The sequence below is a fragment of the Oryctolagus cuniculus genome, chromosome 1 (assembly GCF_964237555.1).
Source record: "Oryctolagus cuniculus chromosome 1, mOryCun1.1, whole genome shotgun sequence".
Classification (NCBI taxonomy): Eukaryota; Metazoa; Chordata; class Mammalia; order Lagomorpha; family Leporidae; genus Oryctolagus; species Oryctolagus cuniculus.
In genome coordinates, this window is record NC_091432.1 from 123,169,657 (window position 1) to 123,189,483 (window position 19,827).

Genomic DNA, 19,827 nt, shown 5'->3' on the forward strand with positions numbered 1-19,827 from the left:
TCCTACATATGTAGTATTCAAAAATAACATGAAAAATATAAAAATGTAAAGAGTTGGTTTAGATAAAAAATTCAAATCCATGCATACTTTTTCATACGTATTTTTATTTTTTAATGAAGTATCAAAAATTCATGACAATACATATTATGAAGAAACTATAAACGGGCTATAATCAAACAGAAAGATGAGACCATTCCATCCAAATACAGTAAATTTTAAATTAGTCACAGATCATTAAAACTATAGTAGTATAACATTCTTAACCACTAATATGACAAAGGTATAAAACAAAGTTTGACACAACTATATTTGCAGTTATACTGATACAGGCATTTCCTTTTCTAGTTTTTCTTTTTAAATTTTAGCTCCCACATATAAGGGAGAACATGTGGTATTGGTCTTTCTATGTCTGGCTTATTTCACTTAACATCATGTCCTCTAATTATATTCATTTTGCTGCAAATGGTAGAATTCATTCTTCATTATACCCAAATATTCCATTTTGTATATATACCACATTTTCTTTATCCATTCATCTATGATGGAGACCTTGGTTGATGCCATATTTTGGCTAGGATGAACTGTGCTCCTATAAACTTGGTGGTTCAGGGTATTTCTTTGATACAACATGTTCACGTCTTTTGGGCATCTACCTGGAAGTGAAATTGCTGGATCATATCGCAACACTATTTGTAGTTAAGAAATTTCCATACTGTTTTCCACACTGGCTGGACTAATTTACATTCCCAATAACAGTGTATAAGTATTATTTATCCACATCCACACCAGCATTTGTTATTGTCTTTTGTATTTTAGCCAATCTTACAGGAGTGAAGTGCTGTCTCAATGTGGTTTGATTTGCATTTCCCTGATGGCTAGTGATGTTGAGTATTATTTGTTGACCATTTGTATTTCTTGTTTTGAAAGCTGTTTATTGAGGTTCTTTCCCATTTCTTCACTGGATGAGTTTTCTTTAATTTTTATTAATATTAACAGAACAAATTTCATGTATTTCATAGGTATAATCATAAGAAGATAAACATGTTTCCTGCTCTTCTTCTCTCCCACCCTCAATTCCTTTACTTCCTTCATTTTTGTTAATTTTTGCAAAAACATAATTTCAATCCAGTCTATTCAAGAAGTAAAAAGTAGACAGACCACAGGCATATAAATTAGAGCTAAAAACAATCAAATCACAAGATGTCTGTTTCATTTCTTATATTTTTGTATAGGAATTCTATATATTATCTACCACATGTCAGAAAACATACGATATTTGTCTTTTTGAGACTGGCTTATTTCACTAAGCATAATGGTTTTCAGTTGCATCCATTTTGTTGCGAAAGATAAGACTTCATTCTTCTTCATGGCTGAGCAGTATTCCATAGTGTGTGTGTGTGTGTGTGTGTGTGTGTGTGTGTGTATACCACATTTTCTTCAGTCATCAGTTGACAGATATTTGAGTTGATTTCATATCTTAGCTATTGTGAATTGAGCTGCAATAAACATGGGGTACAGATAACTTTTATTTATTTTTTAATTTTTTTTTATTTTTTGACAGGCAGAGTGGACAGTAAGAGAGAGAAAGGTTTTCCTTTTGCCGTTGGTTCACCCTCCAATGGCCTCCGCGGCCAGCACACTGCAGCTGGCGCACCGCGCTGATCCGATGGCAGGAGCCAGGTGCTTCTCCTGGTCTCCCATGGGGTGCAGGGCCCAAGCACTTGGGCCATCCTCCACTGCACTCCCTGGCCACAGCAGAGAGCTGGCCTGGAAGAGGGGCAACCGGGACAGAATCCGGCACCCCGACGGGGACTAGAACCCGGTGTGCCAGCTCTGCAAGGCGGAGGATTAGCCTAGTGAGCCACGGCGCTGGCCAGATAACTCTTTTATACACTGATTTCATGTCATTTGGGTAACTTCCCAAAAGCGGGATGGCTGGGTCATATGGCAGATCAATTTTCAGATTTTTGAGGAATCTCCATACTCCTTCCATACTGATTGTTCTAGCCTACATTCCCACCAGCAGTGGATTATGGTACCTTTCTCCCTACAACCTCACCAGCATTTATTATTTTTTTATTTTGGATGATAACCATTCTCACTTAGGTGAGGTGAAACCTCACTGAAGTTTTTACTTGTATTTCCCTGATAACTACTGATCCTGAGCATTTTTTATGGCTGTTAACCTTTTGAATTTCATCTTTTAGAAAATGCCTCTACATGTCCTTTGCCCATTTCTTAACTGTATTGTTTGTTTGGTTGCTATCGAGTTTCTTGTGCTCTTTATGGATATTGGATATTAATCCTTTATCAGTTTCATAGTTTAAATATTTTCTCCTATTCTGTCAGCTACCTCTTTGTTGAGTGTTTGCTATGCAGTCCAGAAGCTTAATAGCTTGATGTAATCCCATTAGACTATTTTTGCTTTTATTGCTTGTGCTTCTGGGGTCTTTTCCAAGAAGTATGCAGAGTTTTCACGATGTTTTCCTCTACTAATTTGATAATGTCGGATATGTTTAGATCTTTGATCCATTTTGAGTTGATCTTTTTATACTGTATAATGTTGGAGACTTGGTTCATACTTATGGATGTGTAGCACTATTTGTTGAAGAGATTATCCTTTCTCCAGGCATTGATTTTAGTTGTTTGTCAAAGATTAGTTGGTTGTAGCTGCATGGATTAATTTCTGTGGTTTCTATTCTGTTCCATCGGTCATCATGTTTATTTTTGTGTCTGTACCATACTGTTTTGATTATTACTGCCTTGTAGTATGTCTTGAAGTCTGGTTTTGTGATTTCTCTGGCTTTGTTTTTGTTGTTTAAGGTTCCTTTAGATATTTAGGGACTCTTGTGTTTCCATATGAATAATATGTCTTTTTCTAGATCTGAGAAGCATTTCCTTGGCATTTTGATTGTGATTGCATTGCATCTGTAAATTGCTTTGGGTAGTATGGACAATTGACATGAATTCTTCTAATCCACGAATGTTGAAAATCTTTCCATTGTTTTGTGTGTTGTTCTACTTTATGTCATGTATGGATTTCTTTAACTTATGAATTTGCTTCTTATTACTTCTGAGTAATCCCATGATGATTCTTTTGAATTACTTTTCAGGTATTTCCTCAGTATTTTCATGTTCATATTCTAATGTTGAAATGATGTTGTGTTCTTATGGCAGTCATGTTTTCTTTTTGTTGTTTTCTGCTATTTTTAGACATTTGTGGAAACAGTTGGTTTTCGCTACTCATGGCTTTTTAATTTTTTTAAAGGAATACAACTTAATGCATTTAATACAGATAATACAGATTTGGGAATATGATGATTCTTCCCCTCCACCTCCCTCCCACCCATACTCAACTTTTTTCCTCCTCCTCCTTCCTTTCCCATTCCTGTTTTTTTTCAGAGATTAATTTTTCAGGTAACTTTAATACTCATAAAATTAACCCTACAATAATTAGTTAACTGAGTAGTATGAAGAAAAAAACCAAAGCAGACAAAAATGTATTCTCCTCAATAGTCAAGACAAGGGCTATTTAAAATCAGTGCATCTAAAGTGACAGTTTCACTCCTGTTGATTACATATTAGGTATTCTATTAGTTACCACAGAACAGAGTGATCATAATGTATTTGTCTTTTTGTGACTTGTATATTGAAGATTTTTCCACTTTTTAGGTCGTATTCTATTTCTTTCTTTAATGTTTTGTAATTTTCATTGTAGAGATCTTTGACCTTGGTTAAATTAATTTCAAGGTATTTAAATATTTTTAGTTATGAATGGGATTGATTTTACAAGGTCTTTCTCAGCTATGGCATTGTCTGTATGCAAAAGTTATTGATTTTTGTGTGTTGATTTTATATCCTGTTAAACTCCTTAATGAGTACCAATATTCTCTTCATATAGTCTTTTGGCTTCCCTATATATTGAATCATGTCATCAGCACATAGGTATAGTTTGACTTCTTCCTTCCCTATTTGTATCCTTTTATTTCTCTTGCCTGGTGACCCTGGCTAAAACATCCAGAACTATATTGAATAGCAATGGTGACAATGGACATCCTAGTCTGGTTCCAGATGCTAATGAAAATGCCTCCAATTTTTCCCCATTCAGTAGGATGCTGGCTGTGGGTTTGTTTTAAATTGCTTTATGTTGAGGAATTTTCCTTCTATACCCAACTTCTTAAGGTTTTCATCATAAAAGGGTGTTGAATTTTGTCATATGCTTTCTCTGCATTTGGTCTTCAGTTTGTTACTGTCGTTTATCACATTTATTCATTTTTGGATATTGAACCATACCTGTATGCTAGTGATAAATCCCACTTGGTCTGGGTGAATGATCTTTCTAGTGTGTTGTTCTATTTGATTCGCCAGTATTTTGTTTAGGATTTTCACATTTATTTTCAATATTGGTCTATATTTCTCATTTGCTCTCATATCTTTTTCTGGCTTAGGTATTTAAGTGATGCAGTCTTCATAGAAGGAGTTTGGGAGGATTCCCTCCTTTTCAATTGTTTTGAATAGCTTGAGAAGAATTGGAATTGAATTCTACCAGACATTTAAAGAAGAATTATCAGTGAAGGTGGCAGGACCTTGGCTTTTCTTTGTTGATAGGGTCTTTATTACTGATTTGATCTCTTAGTTATGGGTCTGTTTAGGTGTTCTATGTCTTCATGATTCAATCTATGTAGGTTGTATGTGTCCAGGAATCTATTTTTTTCTAGGTCTCTCAATTTGTTGGTATTCAGTTTTTTGTAGTAATTCCTTATGATTCCTTTTATTTTCCTGGTATCTGTTGTTACATTTCCTTTTTCATCTCTGATTTTGTTGATTTGGGTCTTCTCCTTGTTTTTTGTTGTTGTTGTTGTTGTTGTTGTTGTTGTTTGCTGAGCCAATAGTCTATTTTATTTTTTCAAAAAACCAGCTCTTCATTTCATTGATCTTTTTCATTTTTTGTTTCAATTTAGTTTTTCTCCTAATTTTAATTATTTCTCTCCTCCTCCTAGTTTGAATTTGGCTTGATGTTATTTTTCTAGGTCCTTAAGATGCACTGACAGCTCATTTAGTTGGTGACTTCCCAATTTCTTGATGTAGGTGCTAATTGCTATAAACTTCCCTCTTAACACTGTATTTGCTTTGTCCCATAAGTTTTGATATGAGGTATGGTCATCTTCATTTGTTTCCAGAAACTTTTTGTTTCAATTTTGATTTCTTTTGTGACCCACTTTTCGTTTAGGAGCATACTGTTCCATCTCCATTTATTTGCATATGTTCCTGAGACTCTTGAGTTGATTTTGAGCTTCAATCCATTGTTATGATCAGAGAAGGTTCATGGTATGATTTTGATTTCTTGAATTTGCTGAGACTTGCTTTATTGCCTAGTATATGGTCTATCTTAGAGAAAGTTTTTTGCACTGCTGATAAGAATGTGTTCTGCCACTGTGTGGTGAAGAGTTCTGTAGATGTAGATATCAGTTAGGTCCATCTGGTCCATAGTATCAATTAACTCTGTTGGTTGGTTGTTGATCTTCTGCCTGGTTGATCTATCCAGTGATGAGCATGAGGTGTTAAAGTTCCCCACTACTACCATATTGGAGTGTGTCTCTCTTTAGATCCTTTAATAGTTGTTTTCAATAGCCAGGTGCCCTTTAATTAGTTGCATATATATTAATAATAGTTACATCTTCCTGTTGTATTGATCTCATAATCATTATAAAGTGTCCTTCTGTCTCTCTTGTAACAGTTTTTGTGTTAAAGTCTGTTTTGTTTTCCATTAGCATGGAATACCTTTTTCCTTCCTTTCAGTTTCTGTCTATGTATCTTTGTTGGAGACTGTGTTTCTTATAAGCAGCAAATAGATAGGTCTTGTATCTTTTAACTGGAGAGTTGAGGCCATTTACATTCAGGGTAACTATTGATAAGTAATCAACTTTGCCCTGCCATTTTCCTGCAAATGTTCCTATCCTTTGCTCTGTATTTCTTTTGTACTTTTACTGGGGTGGGGTTTCTATCTTCATATTTTTTCATGATTATGGCTCTTTCTGTGTGTAGCACATCCTTAAGCATTTTTTGTAAGGCTGGACAAGTGGTGACAAATTCTTTCAATTTCTGTTATGGAAGGTCTTTATTTCATCTTTACCCTGCAAAGCTCTCATTTATGGATACAGTATTCTAGACTGAGTTTTTTCTCTTAAGATTTGGACTATATCTTGCCATTGTATTCTAGCATGCAGGGTTTCTGATGAGAAGTCAGGTGTGACTCTGGAAATCTGGTCTTTCTCTCATACACATTTTAGAATCTTATTCATGCTCTACTGTGGGAAGTTTGATTACAGTGTGCTGTGATGAAGATATTTTCTGGTCAAATTTGTTAGCAGTGCTATGTGCTTCCTGTACTTGGACATTCCTTTCTATCTCCAAGTTTGGGAAGTTTTCTGTAATTATTTCACTAGGTAGGCCTTTGAATCTCTTTTTTCACACCCTCAGGCACTCCTAAGAATCAAATGTTGCATCTTTTGATATTATTTCATATATCTCCAACACTTTTTAAGTTTCTAATTTCTTCTTGTTTTTGGTCTGTCTATAAAATTTCCAGAGATTGTCTTCTAATTTGGAAATTCTTTCTTCTGCCTTACCAATTCTGTTAATACTTTCCACTGCATTTCTAGTATTTCATTTTGATTTCTCTTTAAAATCTCAATTTAATGGGAAATTTTTCATACCTAAATAGTTTTTTTAGTTCCTGGATTTGCTTTCAACTGCTTTTGAGTAATCCAATGATTAACTTTTTGAATTACATTTCTGGCATTTCCTCTTTTTCTTCATCTTTACATTCTAGTATCAAAATGTTGTAGTGTTCTTTTGGGGGGCTCATAGTGTCTGTTTCTTGAATTTTTGCCTTTATTATTAGGCATTTGTAAAAAATTATATATATATATATGATGTGATCCAGAACTATGAGCGGAGGAAACAGCCTGCAGCCCCCAGCGACTCAGAGCTCTACTGGAGGGTAGCTGGGCAGCTATGAGAGACAGTGTGGTGCCCAAACCAACAACACTCTCTGGACTCAGTGTCTGAGACCTTGGAGCCTTGGCTACAAGAGAAGGTATAAGGTGTAGCTGAGTTTTGAGATCTACCACACCCAACTTGGCTGTTACCCTGGAAACACTCCCTAACCTAGAGCATTGACTATGAAAAACTATATGCTAATTGGAAAATCTTGAAGAAATGGATAAGTTCCTGGATTCATATAACCTCCCAAGATTAAATCAATAAGATATTGCTTGTTACAGGTCTGTTTAGATTGCCTATAAGAATGAAGCACTAATCAAAATGTATTCACTGATAACCCTAGATATTCACTGAAAGCAGACATTCCACTTACCTACAGTCATAGTACAAAGATAAAAGCTTCCACAGAAGAAAAATGAGAATACTCCACAAATGCTGAACAAATGCACCAATTCAAAAGAACAAGAAAAGGAAGACATGACATCCTTAATATGACACCTAAATACTAGATTGTAAAGATGATGAAATAGAAGAAATGGAATTCAAAAATTGATCATAAGCTTACATAGAAGTAATCAGAAGAAAATGCATGAACTACTGAAACCTGTACAGGACATGAAAGAAAATTTCTCCCATGAAGTTGAGATCTTAATTCTTCATTTCATTTTGATTTCTCTTTAAGCAGAATTAAAAAATGCAGTCGAGGCCAGCGCCGTGGCTCACTAGGCTAATCCTCTGCCAGCAGCGCCAGCACACTGGATTCTAGTCCCAGTCAGGGTGCTGGATTCTGTCCCGGTTGCTCCTCTTCCAGGCCAGCTCTCTGCTGTGGCCAGGGAGTGCAGTGGAGGATGGCCCAAGTGCTGGGGCCCTGCACCCCATGGGAGACCAGGAGAAGCACCTGGCTCCTGCCATCGGCTCAGCGCGGCGCGCCGGCCGCAGTGGCCATTGGAGGGTGAACCAACGGCAAAGGAAGACCTTTCTCTCTGTCTCTCTCTCTCACTGTCCACTCTGCCTGTCAAAAAAAATGCAGTTGAGGGCCTTAACAGAATCAATGAAGCAGAAGAATGAATATCGGACTTAGAAGATAAACCACAGGAAATTATACAGTCAAACCAAAGACAAGAGGAGGAAATTAGAAAAAAAAAACTAAGAACACTAATAGGAATCTACAGGATATTATAAAAAGCTTCATATATGGGTTCTAGGAGTTCCTAAAGGCATGGAGGAAAGAAAGGATTTCTTTTTTTTTTTTTTTGACTGGCAGAGTGGACAGTGAGAGAGAGACAGAGAGAAAGGTCTCCCTTTGCTGTTGGTTCACCCTCCAATGGCCACTGCAGCCAGCGCACCACACCAATCCGAAGGTAGGAGCCAGGTGCTTTTCCTGGTCTCCCATGCGGGTGCAGGGCCCAAGCATTTGGGCCATCAGGAGGCCTTTTAAATGGGATAATAACAAAATTTCCCTATTTCGGAGAAGGAAAGGAACATCCAAGTACAGGAAGCACGCAGAACTCCTAATAGACATGACCAGAAAAGATCCTCACCACAACAGAATGTAATCAAACTCACCACAGAAAACAGAAAGAGAAGATTCTAAAATGCCAGATTACTTTCTGAGGATTTCCAATTAGACTCACAGAGGACTTCTCATCAGAAACCCTATAGGCTAGGAGAGAATGGCGAGATATAGGCCAAGTCTTAACAACAAAAAAAAAAAACTGTCAGAATATTATACCCTGCAAAGCTCTCATTTATGAATTAAAATGAAATGAAGACCTTCCATAACAAACAGAAATTGAAAGAATTTGTCACTACCCATCCAGCCCTGCAAAAGATGCTTAAGGATGTGCTGCACAAAAGAGACAAACATGGTCAGAAGAAGGTAAAGTAAGAAAATCTTTCAGTAAAAGTTCAAACAAAATTCAAAGTAAAAAATAGGAATGTTTTTGGGAAAATGGCAAGGTAAAGTCATCATTTATTAATAGTCACATTGAATGTAAGTGGCCTCAACTCCCCAGTTAAGACACAAACTGGCTTAATGGGTTAAAAAAACAAAACACATCTATTTGCTGACTACAAAAAAAATCTCATCAACAAAGATGCATACAGACTGAAAGTGAAAGGGTGGAAAAAGATATTCCATGACAACAGAAACCAAAAATAGCTGGTTAGCCATCTTAATATCACACAGCATAGGCTTTAACACAAAAACTGTATAGTGCCCTCCTTTGTCTCTTCTAACAATGATTAAGGGATCAATTAAATCTTTCTGTTGAACTATTATAAACGTATATGCACCTAATTATGGGGCACCTGGCTATTTAAAAGAAATGTTAAAGAATTTGAATGGAGACTAGGACTCCAATACAGTAGTATTGGGGGACTTCAATACTCTGTCAGCAGTAGAGTATTTCAACCAGACAGAAAATCAACAAGGAAATAATAGGTTTAATCAACACTATAGACCAAATGTACCTAACAGATTTCTACAGAACTTTTTTTCCTACAGTTGAAGAATACACTTCTTTTCACCAGTGCATGGAATTTCTCTAGGCTTGACCACATACTATGCCATAAAGCAGGTCTCAGCAAATTCAAAAAATCGAAATCATAGCATTCATCTTCTTGGACCACAATGGAATGAAGCTGGAAATCAACTCGGGAATCTCTAGAACATTTGCAAATACAGAGACTGAACAATATGCTCCTGAACGAACAGTAGGTCAAAGAAAATAAAGATCTGGAAAAATTTAAGACAACATAACATATCAAAACTTATGGGAAACAGTAAAAGCAGTGTTAGGAAGAAAGTTTGTAGCAATAGGTGCCTACATCAAGAAATTAGAAAAGCACCAAATAAATGAGCTAACAATGTATCTCAAGGATCTAGAGAAACAGCAAACCAAACCCAAAACTAGTAGGAGAAAAGAAATAATTAAAATCACAGAATCAAAAATACAATACAAAAGATCAGCAAAACGAAGAGCTCATTTTTTAAAAAATAAACAAAACTGAGATGCTATTGGCCCAACTTAAAAAAAGGTGAATATCAAAATTAGAGATGAAAAAAATGTAACAGACCCCTCAGAAATAAAAAAATCATTAGAAATTACCACAAAGAGCTGTATGCCAACAAACTGGGAAAAGTAGAAGAAATGAATAGATTACTGGACACATACAAACTACCTAAGCTGAGCCATGAAGACATAGAAAACCTAAACAGTCCCATTACCAAGACTGAAATTGAACCAGTAATTAGAGAAGCCCAGGAACAGATGGCTTCACTGCTGAATTCTACCAGACATTTTAGGAAGGACTAACTCCAATTCTTCTCAAGTTACTCAAAACAATTGGAAGAGAGGGAATTCTCCCAAATTCTGTCTATGAAGCCAGCATCACCTTAATTCATAACCTGAAAAAGATGCAACAAAGGGAGAATCACAGACCAATTTCACTGATGAACATAGACACAAAAATCCTCGAAAAAATTCTAGCCAATAGAATGCAAGAACACATCAGAAAGATCATCCACCCAGACCAAGTGGAATTTATGCTTGATATGCAGGTATGGTTTAACATTCACAAATCAATCAATGTGATACATCTCATCAATAAATTGAAGAAAAGGCCAGCACCGTGGCTCACTAGGCTGATCCTCTGCCTGTGGTGCCGGCACCCCAGGTTCTATTCCTGGTTGGGGCACCGGTTCTGTCCCGGTTGCTCCTCTTCCAGTCCAGCTCTCTGCTGTGGCCCGGAAAGACAGTGGAGGAGGATGGCCCAGATACTAGGGCCCTGCACCCCATGGGAGACCAGGAGGAAGCACCTGGCTTTGGATCGACACAGTGCACCAGCCATAGCGGCCATTTTGGGGGTGAACCAATGGAAGGAAGACCTTTCTCTCTGTCTCTCTCATTAACTCTGCCTGTCAAAAAAATTGAACAAAAACCATAGGATTCTCAATAGATGCAGAGACAGCATTTGATAAAATACAATACCCTTTCATGATGAAAACTCTAAGCAAATTGGGTATAGAAGGAACATTCCTCAACACAATCAAGGCAATTTATTACAAACCCATGGCCAGCATTCTATTGAATGGGTAAATGTAGGCATTTCCACTGACATTCCATACCAGAAAGGGGTGCTATCTCTCACCACTGCTATTCAATATAGTCCTAGAAGATTTAGCCAGAGCCATCAGGCAAGAAAATAAATCAAAGGTATACAAATTTAGAAGGACAAAGTCAAACTATATTATCAGACACATAGAAAATCCAAAAGACTCACCAAAAGATGATTGGAGCTCACAGAGTTTGTCAAAGTAGCAGGATATTAAATCAATACACAAAAACAACAGCCTTTGTATACACAAACAATGCCATGGCTAAGATCAATCCCATTCACAATAGCTACAAAAAATCAAATAACTTGGAATAAATTCAACCAAGGATGTCAAAGATCTCTACAGTGAGAATTACAAAACATTTAAAAAAAAAAAACAAAAAATGGAAAATTCTTCCATGTTCATAGATTGGAAGAATATCAAAAATTCCATTCTTACAAAAGAAATTAACATATTCGATGCAGTAACAATCAAAATACCAGAAATTATTCTCAGATCTAAAAAAAATGCTGAAATTCACATGGAAACATAGGAGACCTCGAATATCTACAGCAATCTTATACAACAAAAACAAAGCTGGAGGCATCATCATACCAGATTTCAAGACATAATACAGGGCAGTGATAATCAAAACAGCCTTGTACTGGTACAAAAATAGATGGATATACTATTGGAATAGAACAGAAACCCAGAAATCAATCCAAATATCTGTATTCAACTTATATTTGATCAAGGAACTAAAATCAATTTCTGGAGCAAGGAAAGTCTCTTCAGCAATGGTGCTGGGTAAACTGGATTTCCATATGCAGACGTATGAAGCAAGACTCCAACTTAAACATTACAAAAAGATAGTCAACATGCATTAAAGATCTAAATCTATAACCAGACACTATCAAGTTGTTAAGAATATTGTAGAAACCCTGCAAATTACTGGCATAGGCAAAGAGTTCTTGGAAAATACCCAAGAGGCACAGGCAATCAAAGCCAAATTTAGCAACTGGGATTACATCAAATTGAGAAGTTTCTGTATGGCAAAAGAAACAGTCATGAAAGGGAAGAGGCAACCACCAGAATCGGAGAAATTATTTCTAATCTATACAACTGATAAAGGGTTAATAACTGACTCAATAAAGAGATCAAGAAACATCACAACAACTAAATAAACAACCCAGTTAAGAGATGGTCCAAGGACCTAAATACACATTTTTCAAGAGGAAATCCAAATGGCCAACAGACACATGAAAAAAATGTTCAGGATCACTAACCATCAGGGAAATGCAAATCAAAACCATAATGAGGTTTCACCTCAACCTGGTAGAATGGCTTTCATACAGAAATGAGCAAACAACAAATGCTGGCCAAGATGTGGGGGAAAGAGTGCCCTAATCCACAGTTGGTGGGATGCAAGCTGGTAAAGCCACTATGGAAGCAGTCTGGAGATACCTCAGACATCTGAATATATTCCTACCATATGACCCAGCCATCCCATTCCTTGGAATCTACCCAAGGGAAATTAAATCAGCCAATAAAAAAGCTATCTGCTTTCACAATAGCTAAGATACAGAATCGACATAAATGCCTGTTAATGGAAGACTAAAAGAAATTATGGGATATGTACACTATGGAATACTACACAGTGATAGAAGATGCATTCTGGTCATTTGCAACAAAATGGAGGAATCTGGAAAACAACATGCTGAGTGAAATAAGCCAGTCCCAAAGGGACAAATATATGTTCTCTTTGATCTGTGACAACTAACAGAGCACCTAAAAAGAAACCTGTAGAAGTGAAATTGACACTATGAGGAGCAATTAGTTGAACAGTCCTTGTCTTGACTGTCGAACAATTTATTTATGTTTTACTATTTTTTCTATTTAATACCATTTGTTGAACTCTTAACACAAAATTATTTATAGGTGTTTAAATCCAATTGAAAATAGATTTCAGTAAAAACTAAGAGTGGGAATAAGAGGCAGGGGATGTTCATTTTGGCACATATTTAAATGGACTTACCCTATGGTAAAGCTAAAATATTGCCATGGGTCTCCAAATCCCATGCAGCTGGGTGGTACTAGTGCCATCTTACATATTAAAGTGATCATATTAAGTGTGTAACTGATCATATAGATTTTTTTAAATAGCAAATGGATCACAGAAATAAGACCAAGTGTCTGATAACAATAGAATTAAAAAGGAGAGAATGATCCACTTGGTAAGCAGGCCACACAGCCGGATAATAGAATGACAAACACACTAAACAGCACTCTGACCTCATAATCAGCCCTTAAGGCATTCAGATCTGGCTGAAAAGTGCATGAGAGCACTGTGGCAAAAACAGATCTACATGAAGGATTTCTATGAAATTCCAGTGGAAAAGGGCCAAAGAAGAATGTACTTTTCTCTGAAGAAAAGCATTTAGCCCTGTCTAAATGCTGACAGAGTTTGTGGACTCAAGGCTTCCATAGCCTTGGCAGCTCATGCCAAGGGCCTCAGACTATCACTGACATTATAAATTAGTGTCAGTTGTTAAATCAGCAACAGGAGTCACTGTGCACTTACTCCCCATGTAGGACCTCTGCCCTTAATGAGTTGTACTAAGAGAATTAACAGTAAAACTTGTATTCACACAGTACTTTATAATTTGTGTGTCTGTGTGGGTGCAAACTGTTGAAATCCTAGTATAGAGTCAGTCTTCTGTATATAAAGATAATTTTAAATGAATCTTAATGAAGAGTGGGATGGGAGAGGGTGTAGGAGGTGGGACAGGTATGGGGGGGGAAGGGGGAAGTACTGCTATATTCCTAAAGCTGTACCTGTGAAATTTGTATTCGTTAAATCTTCGTAAAAAAAAATCTCCCACTGGGATTGGCACTCTAGTGTAGCAGGTTAAGCCTCCACCTGCAGTGGCACCATCCCATATGGGTGCCAGTTCATGTCCCAGCTGCTCCATTAACCCACTGAGCTCTCTGTTAATGGCCTGGGAAAGCAGTGAAAAAATGGCCTGAGTGCTTGGTTCCCTGCACCCATGTGGGAGACCCAGAAGAAGCTCTGGGCTTCCAGCTTCAGATGAACCCAGCTCCAGGCATTGTGGCTATTTGTGAACCAGCAGGTGGAAGATATCTCTCCTTTCCTCTCTCCCCCTCCTCCTTCTCAAATAAATAAATAATCTTTTAAAAAAGATATGCTGAAGCAAAGAAGCTCATGCAGAGGTCTTTCCATCTAGGAGTGGTCCCTCTGAGAAGGTTAAATAAAAACATATAGATGCAAGGCTGGCACCGCAGCTCAGTAGGCTAATCCTCCGCCTTGCGGCACCGGCACACCGGGTTCTAGTCCTGGTCGGGGTGCTGGATTCTGTCCCGGTTGCCCCTCTTCCAGGCCAGCTCTCTGCTGTGGCCAGGGAGTGCAGTGGAGGATGGCGCCGGCTGCGGTGGCCATTGGAGGGTGAACCAATGGCAAAGGAAGACCTTTCTCTCTCTCTCTCACTGTCCACTCTGCCTGTCAAAAAATATTGATGCAAAGATTCTCAACAAAGCACTAGCAAGTCTAGTCCAAAACCACATCAAAATGATGATATATCACAATCGAGATTTATCCCAGAAATGCAGGATAGTTCAACATTCACAAATCAGTAAATGTCATAAATTGCAAAAAACAGAATGAATAACAGAAGCCATATTGCCATCTTCAATAGATGCATAGAAAAGATGTTATAATATTCAACACCCCTTGGTGTTAAAATCTCTCCACAAATTAGGTATAGAAGGATATAACTCAAAAGTATAAAGGTTATATGTAACAAACCCAACACCTCAGATCTGGAACAAGATAAGGATTCCAGGATCACCATATTTATTCAGTGTAGTATTTGATGAGAACAATTATGGATTAGAAAGAAAGATCATCAAAATCAGAAGACGTCAAATTATTCTAGAATGCAGAAGTCATGATGTTCATGGAAAAATCTAAACACTCAAAAAAGCTATTAAATTGATAAATTAACTCAGTAAAGTTGCAGGTACAAAATAAACATACAAAAAACTCACTGAAAAAGAAATCAACAAAGAAATCCCATTCACGATATCCACACACACACAAAAATCAAACATTTAGAAATAAATTTCACCAAAGAAGTTAAACATCTTGGGCTGGCACTGTGGCACAGTGGGTTAACGCCCTGGCCTGAAGCACCGGCATCCTATTTGGGTGCTGGTTCAAGACCTGGCTGCTCCACTTCCCATCCAGCTCTCTGCTATGGCCTGGGAAAGCAGTAGAAGATGGCACAAATCCTTGTGGGAGACCTAGAAGAAGCTCCTGGCTCCAGGCTTTGGATTGGCTCAGCTCCGGCCGTTGCGACAAATTGGGGAATGAGCCATTGGATGGAAGACCTCTCTCTCTCTCTCTCTGCCTCTCCTCTCTAACTCTTTCAAATAAATAAGTAAATCTTTTAAAAATAAGTGAAAATCTCTGCATTGAAAATTATCAAACACTGATGAAAATCATCAAGGACACCCAAAATGGATAGATATCCTTACTGATGGATTAGAGTAATATCATTCAAATGTCCAGGAGGATCCAAGATAGCTGATTAGGTAAAAGACATGTTGATTTTGACCATTGGAAGATAACTGAGGAAAAGCAGAGGAAATGCATTCTCATAGGAGATTTGGAGAGAAGTTTGCAGTGGGAATTCTACAGAAAGAAGAGACACTGTGGAGCAGCATAAACAGTAAGAACATGCAGCAGCAACTGGGGACACGACCAGTGACTCCCACCAAAGGGTGCTGGAGGAAATGCCATCTTCTGAGAGTGAGGTGAGAGCAGGCTGGCAGCCTGTGTCACTGGTGATAATGCCTGAGGGGAGAACCCTGTGAATCACACTGATTGAGTCTGGTCTGCAGCTGTAGAGAGAAACTGAGTACGCACCTAACTCCATGAAGGGAGAGCTCATTTCTTTCTCCCCATGCCCCAACAAGGGCACACAGTGACTAGCAGGGAGAAATCACCATCCTAACTGGAGCAGTGAAGTGACTAGAAGATTTTATCAGAGGGATCAGCCAGTGATTGTGAGTCTGGCTTAGAGGATTGGCAGTGGGCCCAGTTAGGATTGGCAGGTGTTCCCCTCTAACTCTCACAGGCACGTGGGCTCAAACTGCTAAAGTAGAGCACCCACATGCAGCAGACTCCAGGAATGCCGCTGTTCTGTGTACAGCGTTGGCAGATGGTGCTGAGTGGATGCCCTGGATTCCGTGACCATGGGAGCCTTGTGCACTATGGAAATTCTGAGTGTTTGAGACAGTGTGGGGTCCAGGTGGATCTCGGCACAATCAATGTTATCTGGCTTCAGAGGCTCACAGTTCCGGGAGTGCCTGGGGTGTGTCATGACAGAATTCCATGCTCAGACTGAGGACTGCGTAGATGTGCTTGCAGGGGTGTGGCGTATAGCCATTGTTGGCAAATCCTAGGCATTTATCAATTTGGCGGAGAGGATGTGAGGTTCTGATTATGCTATCCAGTAAGATCATACCCCCCTGCTGACAATCTAGATTTACCATGCCCACATGGGTGTCATCCTGAACTGCTGACCCACTCAAGTAATGAGGAAAGCTCTCTAGTCCCACTCAGAACACACCTTGGGATATCCACTGAAGGAGCAGACTCCACTAAGCCAAAGAGGTGTATGTCAAAGAAAAAAGCCATCAGAGAAGAAAACCAACAGGTGATTCCATAAATGCCTAAAAATAAGCATAGAAATTCAAGAAACATGAACAAGAAAATAATGTGAATCCCCAAAAGGAACACAGCACTTCAATATGAAGAAGTATATGAAGACAAAGACCTTGAAAAAATGCCTAAAAAGGAACTCAGAAGGATGATCATAAAATTACACAACACAGAAAAGCAAGTACATGAAATAAAGAGATCTATATATGACATGGATGAAGAATTTTACTCAGAGATAGACGTATTAAATAAAAATCAAACATTAGAAATGAAGAATTTGGGGCTGGTGCTTTGGCATAGTGGGGAAAGCTAAAGAAATGAAAAAATCAATATATCAAATAGAAAATACAGTGGAAAGCTTAAAGCACACGCTTGGTGAGACACAATAAAGAATATCCGAGCTAGAAAACAAATCCTTTGAAATATTTTAAGCAAAAGAAGAAAAAAAAAGAGGATTCCAAGATGGTTTCATAGGGAAAAGACATGCTAACTCTGACCAGGGGAAGAAAGCAGAAGCAAAGCAAAGGAAGTTCACTTCCAGGGAGAGGTGGAGAGAAGTTTGGAATGGAAATTATACAGAAATAGATGAGACACCATGGAGCAGCATGGAAGGAGTGGGTGCACAGCAACAAGCAGGACACCACACATGACTCCCACAGCTGATGGCTGAAGGAAACACCTCTCAGAGAGGTGAGGGTAGAGTGTGGCAGCGTGCTACTGTGATATTCCATGAGGGAGAACTTTCCTGACCACACCGACTCTGAGTCTGACCTGGAGCTCTAGTAGGGGGCAGGGCACCAACCTAATCCAGAAAAGGAAGTGCACCTTTCTTTCTCTCCATCAACCCACCAGGGCACCTGGCAACCAGTAGGGAGAAGGCACCAGCTTGACACCAACAAATGTTATATTAACTCTCAAACACAACTAGGGGATTTTACCAGAGGGAAAAATTCACATTTCCCACTGACTTTGAGTTGGGCTTGGAGGGCTGACAGGGGACTGGGCACCCACTTAGCTTGAGAGTATGGGGGCACCTCACAATCCTATCACAGGCTCCGGGGCTCAAACTTCCAAGGTGGAGCATCCACAGGCAGTCAGCTCTGGCATTGACTCTGCTCATAGCTGGATGGGGCAGGCTCATGGTGCAGAAGAGAGGGTCCTCTGCACAGTATTTTGGTGGGAGCCTTGTGACTATGGGAATTCTGTGACTGCATGATAGCATGTAGGGTATAATGTGTATCTGAGAAACCACTGTATCTAGTGTCAAGATGTTCACTCTCCTTGAATGCCCAGGGTAGGTCATTGCAGAGGGTTCCATCCTCACACTGAATACTGCACAGATCTTTGTGTGGTTCATGTGACAGCACGGGTGAGGGTTGTACTTACTATAGACTAACCCCATTCATCTCCTTGGAAGAGGGAAGGTGAGGTTGTGATGATGACAACAGACATGATCATACCCTCCCTCCGGCTGACAATAGAGGTCTACCGTGCCCAACTTTGCTGTCACCCTGGATTCTTGCCCCACCCTGAAGCACTCACCAGAGCCTGCTGGGTGGGCCAACTCCTCACATGCCACTGGGTTCACTAAAGGTACAGACAATCCATTAAGCCACAAGGCCATAGTTCAAATATAAAATCCACCAGTAGAGAAATCCAAGATGGCAGAATAGCAACAGGATGGTCTGATTTAAGCTAGATGAAATCAATATTTTAAAAAGGTGAGAAAGTACAATCTCAGGGTAAAGTTGCAGGGGCACTGCAGTGGGAGATCCTGCAAACGCAGTATAAATGGTCCAGACCTGTGCTGAACAGGCATGCAGCAAAAGATCCACCGGCTTGGATCCAAGGAAGAAGGACCTGCCCCAGCAAACTAGGTGACAGTGGACTCCAGGAGAACCACAGCACTCCTGATACAGTGGGAGGGAGAGCTTAGTGGAGCACAACTTTTAGAGTCCCACCCAGATACCCCAATACAGCAGGGTGACCGCTCACCCAGGGATGGGGGGGTGGCAGATCTCCCCCCCCAACCCCGCTATAGAAGAGACCTGCAGCCAGTTGGGGGGGGGGGTGGCGCCATTTTTGTACATAGGCTGGTAGCCACCTCAGCTCCCGTGTGCACCCAGCAATTCCTGGGGTCCAGCTACCTCAGTTTGACCCCGCTCCCCCCCGCCACCCACTCTCCTCCCACAACCCTTCACCAGTTCTCTCCCTTCACTCTTCCCTCCACCCCATTTCTCCCTTCTATCCCCCCTCCTCTTTCTCCTCCCTTTTGTCCTTCCTTTCCTCTTTCCCTCTCCTCCCACCCTCTCTCATACCTCCCCTTGCTCTGCCTCACTACCCTCCCTCCAACTTCCCTCTCTCCTCCCCTCCCTTGCCTGCATCCTCTGTCCCTCCATTTTGTCCCCCTCAAGGTAGGGAGTCAGTGAATTGGGGTTAGTATTAGGGAAAATATTTTGATATTGTCTTTGTAATAAACAGATTAGCTGCAGGATAGGAAACAAAGCCATGCCACCTCAGTCCTCAGATGACAGCTGGGAGTCTTACTGAGTGCTACAGTATTTTCTCAAGTGACTCCAAATCTTACGTATCCTGAACAGATTCTTGAGGGGTCTTGTGGTCTAGATGTGCTATTGGAGAGGTCACTCTGGACTAGATCAAAACTTTTCTATCCATTTCTTTCCATTTTACAAAACACACTGTACAAAATATGACTACATCTGAGAGACTGCAGCAAGGGGCTGACAAAGCAGTCTGGCCAGCTGATGACTGACAGGTTTGCTGGGACATCTGACTTTCTATGCAAAAACCAGGAAAAATCCTGTGCAAGCTATGACAAAGCAGTCAGCCTAAATGGAAATTTCTTATCTATACCATTTAAAATATACTTAACACCAAAATTACACTGATTATTCCACCTTTAACATGTTTTGAAGCTAAGTAAATTACAACTCCTCTTGTATAGATTCTTTGCTGTAAA

General features: G+C 39.4%; 1 protein-coding gene and 1 long non-coding RNA gene across 4 annotated transcripts in view; one reads left to right on the forward strand and one right to left on the reverse strand.

Moving 5' to 3' along the window:
- Positions 1–19,827, forward strand: part of LOC103348895 (uncharacterized) — a 106,218-nt gene that overhangs the window by 83,564 nt on the left and 2,827 nt on the right. The window lies entirely within an intron of this gene.
- The window catches only part of LOC127491502 (uncharacterized), an 81,190-nt gene that overhangs the window by 34,047 nt on the left and 27,316 nt on the right, over positions 1–19,827 (reverse strand). The gene's annotated exons all lie outside the window — the stretch shown is intronic.